Source organism: Microtus oregoni, unplaced genomic scaffold, assembly GCF_018167655.1.
Source record: "Microtus oregoni isolate MIOR12 unplaced genomic scaffold, Mior012 000000F_ref0000247, whole genome shotgun sequence".
NCBI lineage: Eukaryota > Metazoa > Chordata > Mammalia > Rodentia > Cricetidae > Microtus > Microtus oregoni.
The window spans coordinates 35,336,248-35,358,250 of record NW_024543059.1 but is presented as its reverse complement, the minus strand read 5'-3'; the positions used below and the strand labels follow the sequence as shown (position 1 = coordinate 35,358,250).

At 37.5% G+C, this 22,003-nt stretch overlaps 1 pseudogene; it reads left to right on the top strand.

Annotated features, from left to right (window-relative positions):
* Positions 1-20,989: 20,989 nt before the first annotated feature.
* Positions 20,990-21,419, top strand: LOC121450872 (annotated as a pseudogene).
* The last annotated feature ends 584 nt before the right edge of the window (positions 21,420-22,003 follow it).

Genomic DNA, 22,003 nt, shown 5'->3' with positions numbered 1-22,003 from the left:
CAACATACTGGCTTGGAAATAAGTATACCTGAGGACTATTTCTACAATGTAAAATTAAAAGCCAAGAATATGCTTTTACCATGCAAAAAGACGTGAGAGAGGAATGGGTACAGTAATATCTCAGTTTTAGTGGTCATCTTGAATAACAGTTTTGAAAATTCCCTACCTGTGAGAACATTATGTCAATCTTCCAGTGCTCATGTGTATCTGCATTGAACCAGTATTTGATGATTTTAAACACAGTTTTATTCATGAATTTGTATCAGCTGAGTTTACCTGCATAGTTCTTTAAAATCCCAGCCAAAATTCTACTATATCCTGAGAAAGAATCATCAAGCCAAAACACTATAAGGGTGGCTAATATTATTTAATGATCTGATCAAAGAGGAGATGCAGATTTTCTTAAGTTTACTAGCTACTCATGTGCTAGAAGGCAGTCTCATATTCATGCACAAAAAGATGCCTTAATTTGTTAATAAATCAGAATAAATATATAAACTTCAGATGGGAGAGTGATAGTGGTGATGGTAGAAAATTTCTACTGAAGAAAATGGGGTGGATATCCTCAAATATTACGTATGAATATACTCTTTCTGAAAACAATATTTTATGAATATAAATTCCACCAGAGAAAGAAAATTAAATGCAGACTAAAGTACAACCACACATAAATTCTGACATACAAAAAATTAATTGTAGAGAGCATATACATGCATATATATATATATATATATATATATATATATATATAATCTTTCTAAGAAAATACATTTTAACTTATTTCATTGTTATTAGCTGGACAATTGTGGCACTTGACTTTAACTCCAGCCCTTGGGTGGCAGAGGCAGGAGAATCTTCTGAGGTCAAGGTCAGTCTTTTGTACACGTTAGGCAGGGATATTCAAAGAAACCCTATCTTATAAACACACACACACACACACACACACACACACAATTTTCTTTATTTTTAATACAAGGTGAAATTTTGCATCCAAATTTGGTATATTTGTAGCTGGGCTTAAAAATAGGATTGCATTTTACAATATAGGACATGAGTAGGCATAAATATATTGTGTAGTGCTAAAATTCAAGCATATAAACATTGCACTTGAGGAAACTAACATGGGCAGATCATAAAGACTCAGCAGTAAGCTGCACTTGGCAGGCCAGTGTCAAAATCCAAAAGGTTCAGACAGAAGGGAAGCCTTTCTTGTAGATAGCCAGAATGCAGGCCTACACATCTGGAAACATGATCACCAATAGGTACCACTGGGTGGTTTTGTCTATTGTAAACTTGACCCAGAGGCAAGGTTAACTTACATTTTGTCTAATCACCCACATTCTGTTTTGCTGCATCTGAAACAACATGCATTTAGGTGGAGCAGATGCAAGGAGAGTTAATAATTTTTTTTAGCAGAACAAGATCTTTCCAGTCGGTCTCTGGCTATATTCCAGGGTCTCTGTTGACCCAGAGTATAACCAAAGACAGACTTTACATTCATTGAGGAAAGCAGACTGCTTCTAACATCGACAGAATACAGACAACACGGATATGAGCAAAGATGGGGGAAGTCATCTGCTTTTGTGTCCTGTGTTAAGAAGTAGGATCCTGCTTCTGAAGCTACTTCTTCTATTTTAAGATGTGACATCCCTGTCTCAGTCTTGAAGTGATTCATCACCTGTAAGAAAGATAATCCATTTCAGACTTTAGTATGTGACAGAGACTAGGGGATTTAGCAAAACATCCACTGTGGGAATTGCTATGGAATTGATAGCTCTCACCTGTATTACAGACTGAAATTTTAGAGCTGTAATATGTTTTCAGCTAGGTGTGGGAAGTTGAGATAATGTTACTCCGTTTTTTTTGCATGATTTTGGTGTAATTGTGATAATTATTTTTTGTTATTAAGTATTTTGAAATTTTGAACTTGTGGCACTCCTTAACCTTATTGAAAACATATTTGTCACAGCAGGTATTATAATTGTAGGATCTTATACAGTGTCTAACCATTTTATGCAATATTTTTTCAGTAAGGATGATGATGAGTAGTGTGCAGTTATCATGGGCTTGGATACAATGTTAGTGCTTAGGAATCTGTACTGACCTGACCTTGGGCTTCTGACAGGATAGTCCTCAGTTGCAGACCATAAGAACACATCCTGTGCACTTTCACTATATTCCATTTTAAAAGGGCCCTGCAAACCTCCCATTTCTCTCTTTCTCTTTCTTTCTCTCTGCTTCTCTGCCTGTTTCTCTGTCTCACCTTCTCCTCCCTCTTTCTCTTATCTCTCCTTTTGCTATTGTCCCCAGAGGCCAGTGTCCCTCCTCCTCTCACCCCTTTTCTCATTTACTTTTCCCCAATTCATATAAAGCCATACAACTGAGCTCTGTAGTGTGGCATCTTTCTCAACCCCTCTCATTTTTAATTACAACAGTTAAGACTGCCAGTTCTTCATAGCAGTTTTGCAGTTGTGGAATTTTATAATGGTACAGAAATGACTACTTTTCTGACAGGTATTGGTGCACTTGTCTGTGTGAATAATATGAGATATTTAGAAAATAGGTAGACATTATATGCTTTCAGAAAAAAAGCCAATGAAGGTTCCTATTCTGGGTCCATGTGCTCCTGGACCATGTATTGCAGGTTAGACTTGCTCTATTGGGCACAATTTGTCTTCCTGTCAATGATATAATTCTGTATTACTAAAACGTGATAGAGTTGAAAACATCACACTTGTCTTTGGGAACCAAGATATTTAATACCCTACTAAGGGTTAAGGATTGGTAAATTATAAAATTAGAAAAAGTTGGTAGAATCATGAAGCTTCTGTTGATGATTTATAGTACTAAGCCACCATTTTGACATTAACAAACAATGGTTGTTATGAATAGAAATAATATCAATGTTAGCAGCTTAGAAAAATGTGTCTAAAATGTTAATATTGCAAGAAATACTGAAACAAGACATATTGTAAAGTAAAATGAAGATAGGTGGATAATTTTATTGAATTTGTGATTTACATATGGGAGAGTCCTCAGTGTTGCTCTAATTCTAGATGTGTGTTGAACACAAATGAACATCATAGATATTTGTTATGTCCTAGGATTTCAATCCAGTAGTCAGACATCAAGTGTGGAAACTGGAAGAACACAGAGGGTATAATCAGAGAAAGAAGAGTAATAGAAATGTTGATTACAGAGAATCACTATTATTATGGTCTTCGTGTCCTATTAGTTATATTGTTTTGCTCTTATGCTTATGATATGTACAGCCAGTAGATGGCTCTGTCAGCAAGCAGATAGCTTAGAAATATGATAATCTGAGATTTATTAATAAAATGTACATAGAGAAAACTAGACATATTCAACTTAGCATGCAATCCCAGGGTATAAAGAATGGACAATGATGATAAGAAATTTGAATTTTACTGACCAGCTTCAAAATCATGCTTGGCAAATTCCTACACATGAGAAACACTGTGTCAATCTGCCATTGCTAACATAACTCAGTATGCAACTAGTATTTGATGGCTATTTAAGCAGAGTTTTACTCTTTAATTATCATCAGCTAAGCTTCATGCATAATTATTTCATGATAAAACCCAGTGAACATTCTTCTATCTATTGAGGAAGCTTAATGAAGTCAAACATTAGCAGAGTCATTTATATTATTTAATGAACTGATGAAAGGTGAAAGATTTTTCTCAGCAATGCTATTTCTGAGAGGCTACTCATGTGCTACTTGATAGCTCCATATCTACACACATACAGTTGTTGTACCTGAGATCAGATGTCACTAAAAAGAGAGTAAGTAAATAAGGTAAGAATGGAACAGTGATGGCAGTGATTGGTGAGGAATTCTAATTTAGGAAATGGGTGAATTATTTCAAAATTTCTTTTTTTGTATTAAAAATTTCCACCTCCTTCCCTCCTCCCATTCTCCTCACTTCCCCCCTCCCCTACCCCTTCTCTCCAGTCCAAGGAGCAGTCAGGGTTCCCTGCCCTGTGGGAAGTTCAAGGTTCTCCTCCCTCCCCCCAGGTCCAGGAAGGTGAGCATCCAAGCAGACTAGGCTCCCACAAAGCCCGTCCATGCAGTAAAATCAAAACCTAGTGCCATTGTTCTTGGCTTCTCAGTCAGCCTCCACAGTCAGCCACATTCAGAGTCCAGTTTGATCACATGCTTCATCAGCCCAAGTCCAACTGGCCTTGGTGAGATTCCATTAGATCAGTTCCACCATCTCAGTGGATGGGTGCACCCCTCACGGTCTTGACTTCCTTGCTCATGTTCTCCCTCCTGCTCTTCGTTTGGACCTTGGGAGGTCAGTCCAGTGCTCCAATGTGGGTCTCTGTCTCTATCTCCATCCGTCACCAGATGAAGGTTCTATGGTGATATGCAAGATATTCATCAGTGTGGTTGAGGCCAGTTCAGGCTCCTTCTCCTCTGCTGCCCAAGGAACAAGATGGGGAGAAAATGCACACATTATGGATATTTCTTTCTTAAACAAATCCCTCAGACTATTTATTTTTATTTTATTACTGTAAAAAATATCAATCCAAATTCCCACTCCATCCACACACCTGCCCACCCCACCCCTTTCAATCCTAAAAAAGGCAAGACACCCTGCTCTGTGGGAAGACCAAGGCCCTTCCTAGTATATCCAGGTTGATCAAGGTATACATCCAAAGAGAATAGGATCATAAGAAGCCAGTGCATGCAGTAGAGACAAATTCCAGTGGTACTATCAGTGGGCCTCAGTTGGCCACAACTTTCAAGCACATTCAGAGGGATTAGTTTGATCCCATGCTCACTCACTCCCAGTCCAGATGGAGATGGTGAGCTACCATTAGCTCAGGCATACTGTCTCAGTGGATGAACTCCTCATGGTCTTGAATTCCTTGCTCATACTCTCCCTCCTCCCACTCTTCAGATGGAACTGGGAAGCTCAGTCCAGTGCTCCGATGTTGGTCTTTGCCTCTGTTTCCATCTGTTATTGGACGAAGGCTCTATGGTGATATTTAAGATAATCATCAGTCTGACTACAGGGCAAGACCAATTCAGACACCCTTTCCTCTATTGCTTAGGGTCCTTGCAGAGGTCATCCTTGTGGATTTCTGCAATTTTTTCTAGAGCCAGATTTCTTGCTAACCACATAACGGCTCCACAGCTCCTGTCACCTGTGCAGGAAGAAGTATCCTGCTCGTAAAGCTACTGCTTCACTTTTAAGGTGTAACAATACCATCTCAGTCTTGAAGTGGTATATTATATGCAAGGAAGGTAATTCGGTCCAGACTTTAGTATCTGACAGAGACAGGGGGATTCCTATTCCTATCTCTCCCATGGGAGATCAACTGTGGGCACTGCTATGGCACTCCAAATTTCTTTGATTTGATTCTGGTGTTTTTATATGTTTTGATCCCATGCAAATCTTGTGTCTGCTACCTCAGACTGAATTCCCAGGGTAGCGAAATACTGTTACTATGAAATTATTGACCAACTCGGAGTCAGTTAGAATCTTTTCACCTGCTATTGAATATACATGTATGTGACTGCAGAGCAAGGCTTTGATAAATACATGTAACATCAGAACAAAGTATCCCAAAGCCTCTTAGTTTCTGTAGAAAGAGAACGCCTGCAAATCATTGTATTATTTCCTATCTAGAGCAAGAAGAAATGTCTCTGGTGAGGGTCAAGTGATGCACAAATCTATCAGTGTATCAATGTGTAATACAACACACTTATTTCTATTTCTCTAGCAAAATGTGATAACTAACTCTTGCATAAGCCAGGGATCATTCAAGTCTCAGGTTCTTATTTTGCAGTGTGGGTATTTCTTTAACCTTACCTATTTAATCATATCCCCTATATTTAGTTAAATAGGTCCCATTATATTTAGGCCATCGTGGAAACAATATAACACCAGAATAAATAATATTTTCTCTTAAGTGCATGCAACTCTTGAGAGTGAAGAATTTTGCTTTAACATGCAGATAAATTTTTGTCCCTTTCAACTTTAGGAAGTCCCAGTGAAGCTTCAAACTAGACACCAGATGTATTTCTGTTTTAAAGTGACATAAGCAAGTAGGAAATTAGGAAATATGTTCTCACCATCATAGTTGGAGGTATAACCATGTCTGTAAATGGTCTGTGAAGATTCTGTGGGAGAATAGAAGAATATCTTTTTTTTTTATTTTCCATTCAAAAATTTACGTTTCCTTCCCTCTTCTCTTTCCCCTCCCGCACCCCCACTCTCCCTCCTCCCTCCATCCTTAAGAGAGGGCAGGGTACCCTGCCTTGTGGGAAGTCCAAGCCCCCCCCCCTTCCATCCAGGCCTAGGAAGGTGTGCATTCAAATAGACTAGGGTCCCAAAAATCCAGTAAATGCAGTAGAAACAGGTCCCAGTGCCATTATCAATGGCTTCTCAGTCTGCCCCCATAGGCAGCCATATTCAGAGAGTCCGGTTTGATCACATGCTCATTCAGTCCCAGTACAGATGGATTTGGTGAACTTCCATTAGATCAGGCACACTGTCTCAGTGGGTAAACCAACCCCTCATGATCCTGACTTCCTTGGTCATCTTCTCCCTCTTTCTGTAGTAATAAGAGGAGCTGCGGGGCTGCCTCCCAGCACCCCGGCCGCCTGCTCAGCTAGCTTATGCCCCGAAATAATTACAGGGAAACTGTATTCTTTTAAGCACTGCTTGGCCCTTTAGCTCTAGCCCTTACTGGCTAATTCTGATATCCCGATCAACCCATTTCTAATAAACTGTAGCACCGGTTTTACCGGGAAGATTCTAGCCTATGTCCATCCTGGGTCGGATCGCATGCGTCTGCCTGGGAGCTGGGAGCTGGGAGCATGGTGTCTCTCTCAGGCGTCTGCTCCCAAGAGGAGAGCTGTGGAGTCTGAGCTCACTTCCTCTTCCTCCCAGCGTTCTGTTTTGTTTACTCCTCCCACCTATCTTCTAACCAATAAAATGGGCCAAGTCAGTTCCTTTATTAGCCAATGACCTTCCTCCATCATTTCCCCTTTTTCGGTTTAAACAAAAAAAAAAAAAAAAGGCTTTAACTTTAACATAGCAAAATTACTTATAACAAGACAGTTATCAAGTAAAAGTTACAATAGTCTTTATCATAACTAAGGAAAACTATAACTAACTATTCTTAACTTCATCAAAGACTCCAGAAAGATACAATACTACCTAAGCAAACAAGAAAAAAGCAACTTTTAAAACTCTAGAAATGACAGAGACATCTTGCTGCCTGGACAGTCACCCAAAGTTCCTCTGTACCGTTGGGGCATCCATCTTCAGCCTTCAGGCCCATGGTATCCAGCAGACATTTCCATAAAGCAGGAAAATTCAAAGTCAGTTCAGTCACTATCTGTTGTGCCCTGCAGAATGTCTCGAAGACTCTTTCTTGAATCAGGAACCCCGAAAGATCATCTCACCTTAGGCAAGTTCAGTAGTCCTCTCTCTGTGGGTTCTCTGTGTCCAGTTTATGCAATAGTCCAGGCAAGAGCAGTTTCTTGCCCAAATGGCTATCAAACTCCATAACGAGCCTCTTTGATGCCCATCTTCCTCTTGAAATAGATTGGTGCTGCCGGGAGCAGAGTGTCTCATTGTCATGAAAAGTCCTAAGTTATTAAAACATTTAAAAATGCCATATTCTATAAGTTTTTGAAAGATATGAAGAATGGCTATCTAAAATATATCTACGTACATCTAGAAAATATTAACTAACATGACTATAAACTTGACTATTATGATTATCTATTAACTACCTATATACATTACATTTTTAAATGAACTACACAGTCACAATATCTTAATCAGTATCAGAAATACATATACATATAATAAAATTGACCTTAAATCTCTATCAATAAAGCAAAATCTATACTAATGAAAATTATTCATATCTATATCATATCCCCCTTTAAATGTAAAAGAACATTTATAAACATTTTTTGGGAATATGGGCACAGTTATTTCTCTTCAAACTGCATCCTGCTGAATGGGGGCGTCATTAATTAGGTCTTTCATGGTATAACCTGTGTGCTAGTTTCATCTCAGTTGGCAGTTGAGTGAAGCAATTTTCTGAAGATGTTCGCACCAACCCTTCAGGACGGCATGGTCTATCATACCATATCAGAATAAATGCAATCCACAAGGTCTGATCCTCTGTGAAAACAAAAGAAGAATCTCTTTTCCAAAGTATCATATCCTTAGATGCAAATTCAAAATATCTATCTTTCTGCTCTTCAACTGAACCTTGGGAGTTCTGTACACTGCTCTAAACCACTTACAACTAATGCAACTCTAAGTATACTCAAGAATATAAGAGTACTTACAGTACTAGACCTTCACATGTTTCCTTGAGTTCAGTGCTACGTTTACACTAGTTGGAAGTGAAATGGCAAATATTAAAATTTGATATGTTTATTGAATTTGCTTCTACTCAATACCTAAATTCAGGAGTTTTATGATTTGTTTTCCCTCATCAAATTTTAATATTTCAAAGAACCAGGTCTTTTTTCAAAACAGAGATCCAGTGATCTATCTAAACAGCAGTTTCAAAGCTAATTTAGCATAATATTAAGTTGAGTCAATTCCATCCCGAAATAATACTGGAAAACCTTGTCAATTTATTTTTTTTTTATTCAAGGCTCTATCTTGTCTGTCATAGGAAATGAGTTCATGTTTTGTTTTGTTTTTTTTTTCTAGATGACTGAACTCTTTCTTGCAAGTGTTCAACTATAATCTATTAGGCAGTCCAGGCAAACAAACCTTAACACTGATGTACATTTCCCTACTTCTGAGGTCATACATCATATCCATATGAAGCCCAATTGTACCCAACGGTGTATCTGAATTATGGGCATAATTCTTGGAAGCAATATATATCACGATTACCTACCAGTGATCACAAGGATGATCATTAATAGCCCTGGGACTTATTGACCTATTGTTAAATCTTTCCAGGGCTACCAAGCCCCAACATTAGTTTCCTTTAAAGGTACAGAACCTTCACTCCTAACTCATTCAAGCCACATCCTTTTAAATTTAAGAAAAGGAACAATTTTACCATAAAAAACCTGATACCATTTATTTTGTTAAACATTAGAAAACTTCCAGATTATTTCAGGCTTAAGAAAGAGAAAAAAATGATATCTTACTTAGGTCATAAAGCTTAAACTGTGGTGAATATACTCAGTTCTTCTCAGCTCATCTGCCAGAATCTGTATGTGGGATTACATACAGAAATGACTGCTCACATTGGCAATTACTATGTATATCAAGGAGTGATTAACCCTCTGTGACTCAACACAGGGAAAGTATTATTTCTGTAGGCTCTATTCACAGGCATATGCATCCTCCCTGGATTAGTCAAGAGATAAAATCACACAACCATGCTAGAGAAAACATCATACCTCCTTAAAAGTAGAATTGCCCCATCATTTTACTTCTGTTGAGTGGGAAACTGACTCGGGCATTGAACTTTACTAGTCAATATAGATTTGCTCTTCTTATTCAGATGGGGCCTTAAGGAATGCAGGATAGTCATGACTGCATCCTAGTCATTCTTTAGCAATTAAATTTTCTGAGAACTCTCTCCCAGTATTCCAGAAGGCACCATTTTTCCCCACAATTATCATGCAGTTTTTCCACACTAATCACCTTGAGCAAATGCTGAAATACTTTTGGTAGTACAGCATGAATCAGTCCATGATTCATATCAGCCATTCCACATATATGATATCACCAGAGAATGTGCCTTTGGATAACACAGATATGTAACATGGAGTTATGAGAAACCAGGTATGGGAAAAGCAGCATATGTTGTCTAGGTCACTGGAGTTGAGAGTATACATTAACAGAGATTCAAGAAAGACATGCCATGGGCCTGGATCTCTAAACTGGCAGGGAGATTTCATGACTTTGTTGAGACTTTTCTTGGAATAGCGTGTTGGAAATATTTAGAAAGATCTTATTGACTCACAATAATGGAAGGGGTGCCTGTAAAATGGTAATGCGTTTTGAGGAGATAAGAGAAAGGACAAGAAAAGGAAGAGGTGAAACATTTTTTGGAAATCAAAGGTGGCAAGAGTTGAATGGAGCCTTAGGAAATAAGGGGAAATATTAAAAGAAAGGCAAAATTTGTGTTGATGATATTGTGACAGGATTTAAAGGGGCCACTGAAAATGACACTGGGATTTGTCTCTACTTCATGTCCTGGCTTTTTGGGATCCTATTCTCTTTGGATGTATACCTTGCTCAACCTAGAGGTAGGGAGGCCCTTGGACTTTCCACAGGTCATGGTGCCTTGCTTTCACTTAGGATTGAAGTGAGTGAGGTGGGATGGCACATGGAGGGAGTGGGAGGAAGGGAGGAAGTGATAATTTAGATTGGTATTTTTTAAAGTAATAAAACAAATTAAAAAAGAAAATAGATTTCTAAAACTGTTTACTTTGTCTTCAGGAAGGTACCAAGGCCTGCCACGAACTTTGTAATCAAAAATTACTTCCTTGTTTATACTAGTTCCATGTTTTTGAGGTAAAACCCTCAAGCCTAATGATTCAGTCATGATTTGTCAGTTTCTAAAATTTCTCCAACATTTCTTCTTAAACTACTTGTTCCAGATCCTATATATCATGTTTATTGGTATTACTTAAGTAATAATTTCTAAAGAAGACTCAATTTCTTATACAGATGATTGTCTCAGGTAATCGACTTAAATTTTATTCTTAACATTAGTTATTACAAGAATGGTTACACAGTCCCAGTTTTAGCCTTCAGTGAGAGGCTTTTGATAACTTTTGAATACCAAAACATAAATATCCTAGTAAGGGATATATGTTGGTAAATTATGGCATTGGAGTGATCTGCTAAAATCATTAAATTTGCATTGATGTTCTGTAGCAATGTTAGACTTTTATGTTAATTAGCAAGATGATTAGAATACAAAATAAAAGCTACATTAATGGCTTAAGAGACTGTGTCTAAGTTCCTACTAGTGTAAAATTTGTTACAAAGGACAATTTTTTTTGTGTGAGAGAAAAAGTGATAGAAGATAATTTTATTGAATTTCCAGGTTTTAAATACTGAAGACTCTTAAGCATTTTTATATGATGTTTGTGTGGATTATGAAAGTTAGCTCCACATTTCTCCTTAACCCCACAATAGTTCTCTCTTTGAAGATATCACTGATATTGCTCCCCCACTTTGTCCTTCCCCCAACTCCAGTATCCCATTTCCTCATGTTCCTAGTTCCCAAAGCAGTGCTATGGAAATTCTAAGGAATCCTCAAAGATGATCCCAGCCTACACTTATAGCTAAATTGGAGAGAGTGCCCTGTAGTCAGATTTTTGACTACCATAACTGTCATGATAGAGCCTTCATCCAGTAACTGATGGAACAAGATCCACAGCCAGGCATGACACTGTACTACAGGAATCCAACAAAAGAAGAGGAGGGATTATAAAAGCAAGGGACAGTTAAGATCATGAGTGAGAAATCTACAGAGAACAGAAACATCCTCATGGAAACTCATGAACTCTACACCAAAGCTGTGAAGCCTATGTTCCACTGAGCTAGGCTATTTGCATGTGGGAGACAGTTGTGTAGCTTGGTCTATTTCAGGGGTCCATTACAGGGGGACCAGGATTTATTTGTGGTGCAAGATCTAATATTTGGAGATAATCCCATAAGTTGGGATATTTGTCTCAGCCTTGATGAGGGGATAGGGTTTTGGTACTGTCTCAGCTTAATGTGCCAGGCTTTGTTGCATTCCCTTGGAAGGCCTAATGTTTGGGAGGAATTAATGGGGGATGGGCTGTGGGGAGACAGGGTTTGGGAAGAGAATTGCTGAGAGAACAGTATTTAGAATATAAAATGAATAAAAAATAAATAAACAGAGAACAATTACATAAATACCACCTCATCAGTGATTCATAAATATTCTCATTTCAATTCACAATAAATATATAAAGTACCAAAAAGAGCTTCAGAGATGCTAAAGAAATGAAGACATGCATATTTATAAACACACATAAGTCTGTATAGAGTCGTTTTCCTGTCCTGATCTTTTTTTTTTTTTTCCTGAACTTCTCCATTGTTCTTTGGTCACATGAGACAAATCTTAAACTGCTATGCTACTTGCAGTTTCACACTGCTCAGAGTACAGCATGTGTTGTTACATGGCAGTTGAGCCTGGCTCCTCGCCCTTGGTTTCATCAGAGACTAGCTTTGTGGCTGATATATCTGGGAGCCATGATTACCACTGAACCTCTGCACCATTATTGGGTCTGTGCTGACACTGAGTAACCTACAGCCTACAGTTAAACCATTTTAAGTGTTTGTATGGAGGCCTTCTTAATAATGTCATACTCCTATTAGTCACCAGCAGCCAGCCCAGAAGCCACCTCTTAAAATGTCATTCCCCTGTTTGCCACTAGCATTGAGCTTAGTTGAGCAAAGGCAGTTATTCAGAGGAATTTTGGGTTGCCTCGAATTTTTTCATATATATTTTCTAGTTGTTATGTAGTAATTAGGGCCCCACATCAGAATGCCATTAGTAGGCAGAGTTTTGTATCCCACCAGAAAGTTCACTGAATAACCACAGATAATTTTTTTTTTACTTATAAACACTCTGACAATAGTTCAGGCATATTACTAGCTAACTTGGAGCTAACATTTTAAATTGATCATATTTCTTATGTATGTGTTCTCTGCCATGTGGATTGGTATCTTTTCTCAGTACAGGAAGTATATCTCCATCCCACTACTCCCCATGATTCTGAGACTACTTCCTTTTATACAGCTACTTCTTACTGTAGCCTACTCTTATCCTATCCTGCCTAGGTAAAAATCAGTCAGGATCTTTATTATATCAATCACAATGACATATAATCACACACTATAAAGGAATATTTCATAACCTTTACTTCATGTTTTAATACCTACCTCCTTTTTATTACACTTTATTTTTAAGGTGAAGTAGACATAAATTTCCATCCTTGCTATCTGCTTGACAAGTTTTATAATTAAAATCTAAATATGAAAATGTTGGTATATATTATTTTATATGTATACTTAGTCTAAAATATCTGTGTTTATTCCTTACATATTTCAGTTGTTCAGCAGTAATTTCATCCTGAATGCTCATGTCGAGAAACTGAAGAACAACCACGTGAACATGGATATGGAAACAGCCCAGTTGATGCTTAATGTCTTATCACAGCCTAGGCTATGATCTACAACTGCCTTAAATATGGAGTAAAAGAACAGGCCTGTTTTCTTTGACATGCTGCTCCTCCCTCCCATTTGGTGATGTGAAGAAAGGACATAACACAATATTAAACAGTAAAGACATCATGACTCTAATTATTTTCAATGGCATAAAGAAAGCCTAGTAAAGGTCCTATGTTGGTTCCCTCACAGTCAGGTTAGAGTTTTGGGGCTACCATTAGCTCAGGTAAGATCTTTCAGTGGGTGTCCCCATCATGGTCTTGACCACTTTGCACATGTCCTTACTCCTCCCACTCTTCTACTGGACTTGGGGAACTCATCCCTGTGATTGACTGTGGATCTCTGCATTTGCTTCCATCAGTTGCTGGATATAGGTACTATGATGACATTTAACATAGTCATCAATCTTACTACAGAGAAGAGCTGTTAAGACACCCTCTCCACTATAGATTAGGGTCTTAGCTGCGATCATGCTTGTGGATTCCTGGTAATTTCTCTAATTCCAGGTTTTTGCTATTTTCACAATGGCTCTGTCATTCAATATACCTTTTTCTTGGCTCTCTGTCCCTGTGCATCCCCCATCTCAACAATCCTGTTCCTCAAGTTCTCCTCACTATTCCTTTTATCTCTGCCTCTTCCCTATCAGTCTTTCCTTCTCCCCTCACCCATACTTTTTCAATTCTCGTGGGAGATATTGTCTATTTCCCCTTCCCAGGGGGGATCAATGTATGTTTTTCTTAATGTTCCCCTTGTTACTTAGCTCCTCTGGGGTTATGGGTCATAGAGTCCTTATTTTTTCCTTCATAGCTAGTATTCACTAATGAGTGGTAAATAACATCCTCATCATTCTGATTCTGGGTTACCTCACTCAGGATGGTATTTTTTCTAGTTCTATCAATTGGCCTACAAATTTCAAGATTCTTTTTTTAACCACTGAGCTCCATTGTATAAATGTACCACATTTTCTTTATCCGATCGTTGGTTGAGGGACATCTACGTTATGTACAGGTTCTAGCAATTACAAATATTGCTGCTGTGAGCATAACTGAACAAATGTAATTTATAATGATTGAATATCCTTTTGTTCTATGCTCAAGAGTGGTATTGCTAGATCTTACAATTGGTTGATTACCAATTTTTCTGACAAACCAGCATACTTATTTACAGAGTGGTTGTGCAAGTTTTATTCCCATCTTCATTCTGTGTCTAAGATGGAAAATACAGGAGTTTCTTTCATGTTGCTCTTATTACATTAAATGCATAAGGACAATAGACAAAGAACACAAACATTTGCTCATTTCTTGATATTATCATCTTCTTGTCACAAAACATAATTTACCATTGGGGTTTACAGAGGGCGACATTGTATTTTGTGAGTAAATAGAATACCATGATCTTTAGAGTAGTTAACAGTGTGGTCTGTAAGTTATAGTTATTATCTTATTCTTTTGACTCCATGGTTACATTGAAACCTGAGATAACCAGGTAGCAACCTCATCCAGCAACATGATCATTTGGAAATTTGGAAACATAGAAGACACTTTTAGATTACTCATTTTCTAAAGCAGGTGTGGTAGTATTATACAATTCCAGAAAATTAGAGAAGAGTGGTAACAGGAAGTTTTCTGAGTATACATGGCCAACTAGGATAGAATGGCAGGTTTCAGTCCCAAGAGGAAATTCTATCTCAAATTTGTTACTTTAAAGAAATATCTTCATAAAACCACTATTTGATTAATATGTAAGAATATAGTTTCCTGTGTGGCAACTCGATTCCTGCTTCACAAACACCTGATTCTCTTTAAACTTCGGGCACCACAGTCTCAGTCTTGAAACACTGCTCCATCTGCAAGAAAATGATACACTTCAGGCTTTAGCATCTGACAAGTCTAGGGGAGTCTTGCTCTTTCTTTTTTTCTCTGAGTCATTGTGGGCTCTGTCCATGAGCTGATAATTTGAAATATTTAAAACTAGATCTATTTCTAGTATATACATATAGAAAACTGGTATACGGATATTATCATGCAGTCCCAGGTCATGAAGCATATGCAGTGAATTCAAGAGCTCTGAGATTTACTGGCCTGTTTTCATACCACATGTGGCAAATTCAAAGGCTCGAGCATGCTATTATACTAATGCTTACAAATAGTATTTGATGGATATTTATGTAAGCTTGTATTATTGAATTTCCATTATTTCACTATAAAACCCAGACAACATTCTACTGTATTCAGCAGAACCATTATCAAATAAAAATATTATAAGCATGGCTTATATTATTGAATGAGATGATAAAAGGGGAAAGATAGATTTTTCTCAGGTATGCTAGCTTTGAAATGATGCCCATATGCTAGTAGAATGCCCCATATCCAAACACACAGACACACAGACACACAGACACACAGACACACACACACACACACACACACTTTTGCCTGAAGTCAGATGTCACTGAAAGGTGAGAACAGATATATGACCTGAGGATAGAGTACTGATATTGGTGATTGCAGAGAAAATTTATTGAAGGACATGCAGTGAATTTTACCAAAATTTAAATGTTTATATAGTAAAACAGAAAAACATTTAAAAAGTATTTAGGCTCTTACTCTGAAATCAATGTCCAAAATATTCCGATTGGCCAGTAGCCAGGCAGGAATTAGAGGTGGGGCAACAAGAACAGGAATATTCTGGGAAGTAGAAAGTTCAGTCTGCTGCCATCAACCAGATGCAGAGGAAGCAAGATGTGACTGCCTCACCCACCAATGTACCTAACCAGGTGACTAACACAGACAAGAATTATGGACAAATAATATTATAAAAGTAATAAGAAGCCTGCGCTAATAGGCCAATCCATTTATAATTAATGTAGGCCTTTTTGTGATTCTTTAGGACTAAACACATATGGGACTTAGTTGGACAGAATACTCTGTCAACAAATGGTGGCCAACGTGCGAACGACTTCATTCACAAAAAACATGGGAGAGCTTGGGAACTAATTCTGGACAGCACTAAGCATAGCTTTTTGGTAGCAGCATTTTTGGGGGTTTGCCCTCTTTGAGAGGGGCAAGTGCATCTCATTTGAGAAAGGCTTCCTGACTCATCTTTTGCTGCAAGACTTTTCAGCTCTTTTAAGAGGCTCTGCCACCAAAAACTTAAATGCTCTGTATGAATTGTTGAGAGAGAGAGAGAGAGAGAGAGAGAGAGAGAGAGAGAGAGAGAGATAGAGGGCAGAGTCCAAGAGAAGCCATGTAGGTGACACCAGAGACAGACTGGAGACTGCTATATCTTTGAAGGTAGGTTTTGACCTCATAGTATTGCACAGATTCATGTGGATGGGTTAGTTTAGGATATAAGAGCTAGCTAGTAATATGATTAAGCCATATTCAACAGTCTTTTTTTTTTTTTGGTTTTTTGAGACAGGGTTTGAAGTGATTACCTATCTATAGGGAATAGAAGCTCTATGTACCAAAGGGAACTGAATAATCTAACTATAAGTATGACAAACATGTATTACTATTCACCGATAATTTTTAATATCTATATAGATTACAGACTAAGGCTTCACATTAGAATATTAGACAATGCTTAAACAAATGTGCAGCAAATGATGACAATGACCTCAAAATGTAAACAATGTATAATCCTCTTGATCAGAGGTAGAAATGTATAGTGCAATATGATAAATATATCCTAAAATTGTATCAATATCCAAAAGGACTTAAACAGAGGTAGAAACACTCATGCATACATTATGACAAGATAACTTTGCATAGGTATACAAATATTTTAAAGAGAAATAGGAGCTTATTCAATATAACAAATATAATTTGAATTCATAACAATATACAATAATCTATACTAATGTAAATTGTCCATAAATAATAGCAAACAAGTATTCAACCTAATACTCATTATTATTATTAGTGTGAGTAAGCTCACACTGACCTACCTATTATCCCATTTTAATGAGTTAACAAGCAATATTTCATGTGTGTGATTATAGAAATAATATTGAGAAGGGAATTTATGTGTTCTAGAAATAAAACTTTCGGTATTAAGGGATTGCATATAGTACAAGTTAAATTCTTTCTCTTTCTATTATGCTTACTATGTGATGTAGCTAGTATTACACTTGCTCCTATCAAATTCCCCAATGAAGAAAGTCAAATTAAGAGTAACTATTTATTTGTCTTATAATTTCTCTGCATCAAGAGAAGGCAGGACAGGCATTTGAACAGAGGAAACCTGGTATAGTACTGACTGGACACCATTGAGCAGACCTGCTTAGTGTTCTGCTTTTAAAGACTTGTTCAGCCTGCTTTCGTATATATAACAGTATTACCAGCCTAGGGATAACAATATCCTCATTTCTTTTGCTATCCCACATTGTTCCCTGATTAAGAAAATACTATACAAACTTCTCTATAGAGTCTTCTGCTCACAAGCAGGTATATTCTTAATTGAATTTTCCTAATTTCAGATAATTTCAAGTTGTTCCAAGTTGGCATAAATCTGTCCAGTTCACTATCGTAGATTATTGCTCTATTAATTATGCATTAATAAAGTTTTCCATTTCTTAATTTTCATCATTTTTCTCACTTGTCCTGCTTAGTGGAGAATGATGACATTTAGAGCTAATGTTCCCCGTGGGCATAAGATATTGCAGCAACAGAATATGAAAAAAAAAATAGCCTCAGTACTTATTACCCTGCTGGAGATGACGAGTCAGACATTTATGCACCTCCCTCCAAATCTCAGGGACTCTTAAGTAGTAAGGAGATGTAAAGATGGAAGAGTTCAATGCACATTTAATAATATTACATATTATCCTTTTCTTATTATCTCAGATTCTGTATTCATGTATATGATAGTAAATTTGATGCTGAAAAATATTGGTACTTTGGAATCATTTGCTACCTCTTAATCTGTGGGATTCTTTCTGCCATCTTTTCAATTCTGAAATTCTTGGCTTCAGGGTAGGGTTTAGATGAAGATGTACAATATCAGAAATAGTCCCCTAAAGCCTCTTACCCTGTAAAATGAGACATTTCCTTCATATCCTTTTGTTATTTACTAATTATTTCTGAAAGATACATTTCTGATAAGGGTCAAGTGATGCATAGTTATATATAGCAGCTTTCAGGGTCATCCTTGACAAAAATACCCTCTTCTAGAGTAGAGGTGTGGGAATTTAGCGATATGGTAAAGAATACGAAGACGTGAATGAAAATAACAAAACAGAAACAAGTGGCATAGTATCAGGAGGAAATTTTTCAGTGAGTACTGAAAATATTCCTTGTGTTTAATGTCCAACTGGTTAATATAACCCTGATCCTAAAACCTAGGAGTAAAACAAAAGACTGCATTAACATACACATTGAAAGTCATGGGCCACATCCATTGCTCATGCCCTAGACTCGTGCCCTAGAACAAACACTCTGTAGGCAAACCACTCCCTGATTGGAATCCCAAGTTATTTTCATAAAGGGAACTGGAACTTCGTTGCATCCTTAGACTTTTGTTTTAGGTAGGAACCAACTACTTTCCTCTTTCAGGAGTTCTAGGTCTGGCAACTAGTTCCACCTGTTGACAATTGCTTTGAGAGAACAGACCTCTAATTTACAACTAGGTGGTACCTTTGTTTGAGTTAGTATCCCAATAGCCTTAAATAAACTAGAAACAATTCCCAAACTCTCTGATTTTTGGCCTCTTTGGGCCTCCAAACTCATGTAATTAGGACTCAGTTTGTTTCTATTTGACTCTGGCAGAGTAATAGAAATTGTTTTTGTATAAGTCTATTCACATTCTAGTATCATATTGCTGGCCATTATGTAATGTTGGGATATTCCTTCCCAGTAATGGTCTTAAATATAATATTTACAATTACTTAATTTTCCATTGATTTTTTGGCTGCTATGGCAAAAATATATCTGAATACTACTCAATATATATATTTTTTTCTTTTAGGGCATGTAACTCATGAGAGTGAGGAGTTTTGTTCCTGCAAATTTTACTCCACTAACAAGATGATTTTTTATAAGATTATCCTACTATTGTACAACATGCAGTGAATCCCATTAAAGTTTTTAAATAGCAACAGAGTAATTTCTATTCTATGAAAACATTATTATATAGGAAATTCCTAATTACTATAAAAGTACATTTTTTTACATCAAATTTAAAGGTGTAAGCACATTTTTTAAATTGTCTGTGAAGCTCCAATGTGGCTAAGTAGGCATGTCTTTGACCAAGAAGATATCCAAAAAGTACATTACTGGTACCTGAGTAAGAAAGTTCTGATAACACTTCATACTATAAGCTTGGGAGTTCAGTTTTCACAATATTTCTTCAAATATACCATAATGAATTTCAATTCCTTCCAAACATTTACATAAGTTTATGTATGTCTGTATGAGTTTGTGTATACCTTTGTGTTCATATAAACATACATAAAATTCATGTGTTCACTTTCTTGACATAGTTAGAACTTCATACATTACCAGTATAATTTTCTTATTTCACAAATTTTGTTTCTTCTTTCAATAAAATATTGGCACTACCAAGGAGTAAAATAAATATGAGTAAGCACTAAAATTATTTTATTTTATTTTACACGAACAAATGTACACACAAATATCCCAAACTATGTACAAAATTTGGTAATTATACCCATTCTTAGCAATGACATTTTGTAATTGAGTAGTCTGTCAATGTTAGTGTACTGCACAAGTGGACCTAATATTTAGTTTTTTGCTACAGTTTTTTGGCTGTTTTTGTTTTTTGCTAAATATTTTGGTTTTGTTTGTTTACTTGCTTGTTTTTGCTTTCATTTCATTTTTTGTTTGCCAAAGTATCTCAAACTTATTTTTCTATCTTGAAAGACACTGTCATCATAGGAGATAGATTTCTCTTTGGATAATAAGCTGTGTCTGAACATTACATACAATATTTTATGACTTATGAATAAAGGGTGTTATGTGAATTGATCAGAATAGACTTAGACAAAAATGCAATTTCTTTGCAATTTGAGAACATGTGGAATTGTGTTTTTGTGCTCCAATGGAGGAAGTAGGGCCTGCTTGTTCATTCAGGTACCCAGCTAGGCTTAGCCCCAAAACAACCACGCAGAACCTATGTTAATTAAAACATTTCTAGGCCCATTAGCTCCAGTTAACTCTTATATTATTTTAGCCCATTTCTATTGATCTGTGTATTGACATGTAGGCGTGGCTTCCAGAAAAGATTCAGCATGTCTGACTCTGGCGGCTCCATGGTGGCTCTCACCCTCTGTCCTTCTTTCTCCTAGCATTCAGTCCTGTCTTCCCTGTGTATGCTAGTTGCGGTTTAGCATGGTTTGGCTTAGTGCATGTGTTGGTGCATGGAAATGGCTTCATATGCTCCCTCTTGGTTCCTTGAGAGCCTTGCTTTATGGATGAGATATCAAGGAACTATGATTGCTACCACACCTCTGAGATGATTCAGTCCCTGCAGACACTGAGTAGCATATTTCTCACTTATCATGAACTCCATTTAACTATTTTGTTGGACATCTTTAAAGAGCCATACCCCTGCTAGTCATAAGTACTCAGCTAAGAAGCCTCCACTTTTTATTACTTAAAAATACAAATCCAAGTGTTCGCAGCCGTCACCGCGCCGCCGCCTTTCTCTAAGGCCAGCGCCGCCTCTCGCTTGCCGAGCTCCAGCCGAAGGAGAAGGAGGTAGGTAAGTAAGGAGGTGCCCATACCATGGCTCGTACTAAGCAGACTGCCCGTAAATCCACCGGTGGTAAAGCACCCAGGAAACAAACAACTGGCTACAAAAGCCGCTCACAAGAGTGCGCCCTCTACTGGAGGGGTGAAGAAACCTCATCGTTACAGGCCTGGTACTGTGGCACTCCGTGAAATCAGACGCTATCAGAAATCCACTGAACTTCTGATCCGCAAACTCCCCTTCCAGCGTCTGGTGCGAGAAATTGCTCAGGACTTCAAAACAGATCTGCGCTTCCAGAGTGCGGCTATTGGTGCTTTGCAGGAGGCAAGTGAGGCCTATCTGGTTGGCCTTTTTGAAGATACCAACCTGTGTGCTATCCATGCCAAACGTGTAACAATTATGCCAAAAGATATCCAGCTAGCACACCGCATACGCGGAGAACGTGCTTAAGAGTCCACTATGAGCGGGGAAACATTTCATTCTCAAAAAAATGTTTTTCCTCTTCTTCCTGTTATCAGTAGTTCTGAATGTTAGATATTTTTTCCATGGGATCAAAAGGTACCTAAGTATATGATTGCGAGTGGAAAAATAGGGGACAGAAATCAGGTATTGGCAGTTTTTCCATTTTCATTTGTGTGTGAATTTTTAATATAAATGCAAGATGTAAAGCATTATGCAAGCAAAATGTTTCAGTGAACATATTTCAACAGTTCAACTTTATAAAAATTATAAATAAACCTGTTAAAATTTTCTGGACAAAAAAAAATACAAATCCAAATTCCCACTTTCTCCCCTCCTCCCCCTCCCTCTCACACCCTCCAATCTAGAGAATAAGACACCCTGCCCTGTGGAAAGTCCAAGGTCTTCCACACTGCATCTAGATTGAGAAAGGTATATATCCAAAGAAAATAGGATCCCAAAAAGCCGGTGCATGCAGTAGAGACAAATCCCAATGTCATTGTTATTGGCCACGCAGGCTGCCCCAATTTTCAGACACATTCAGAGGGACTAGTTTGATCCTATGCTCATTCACTCCCAGTCCAGCTGGA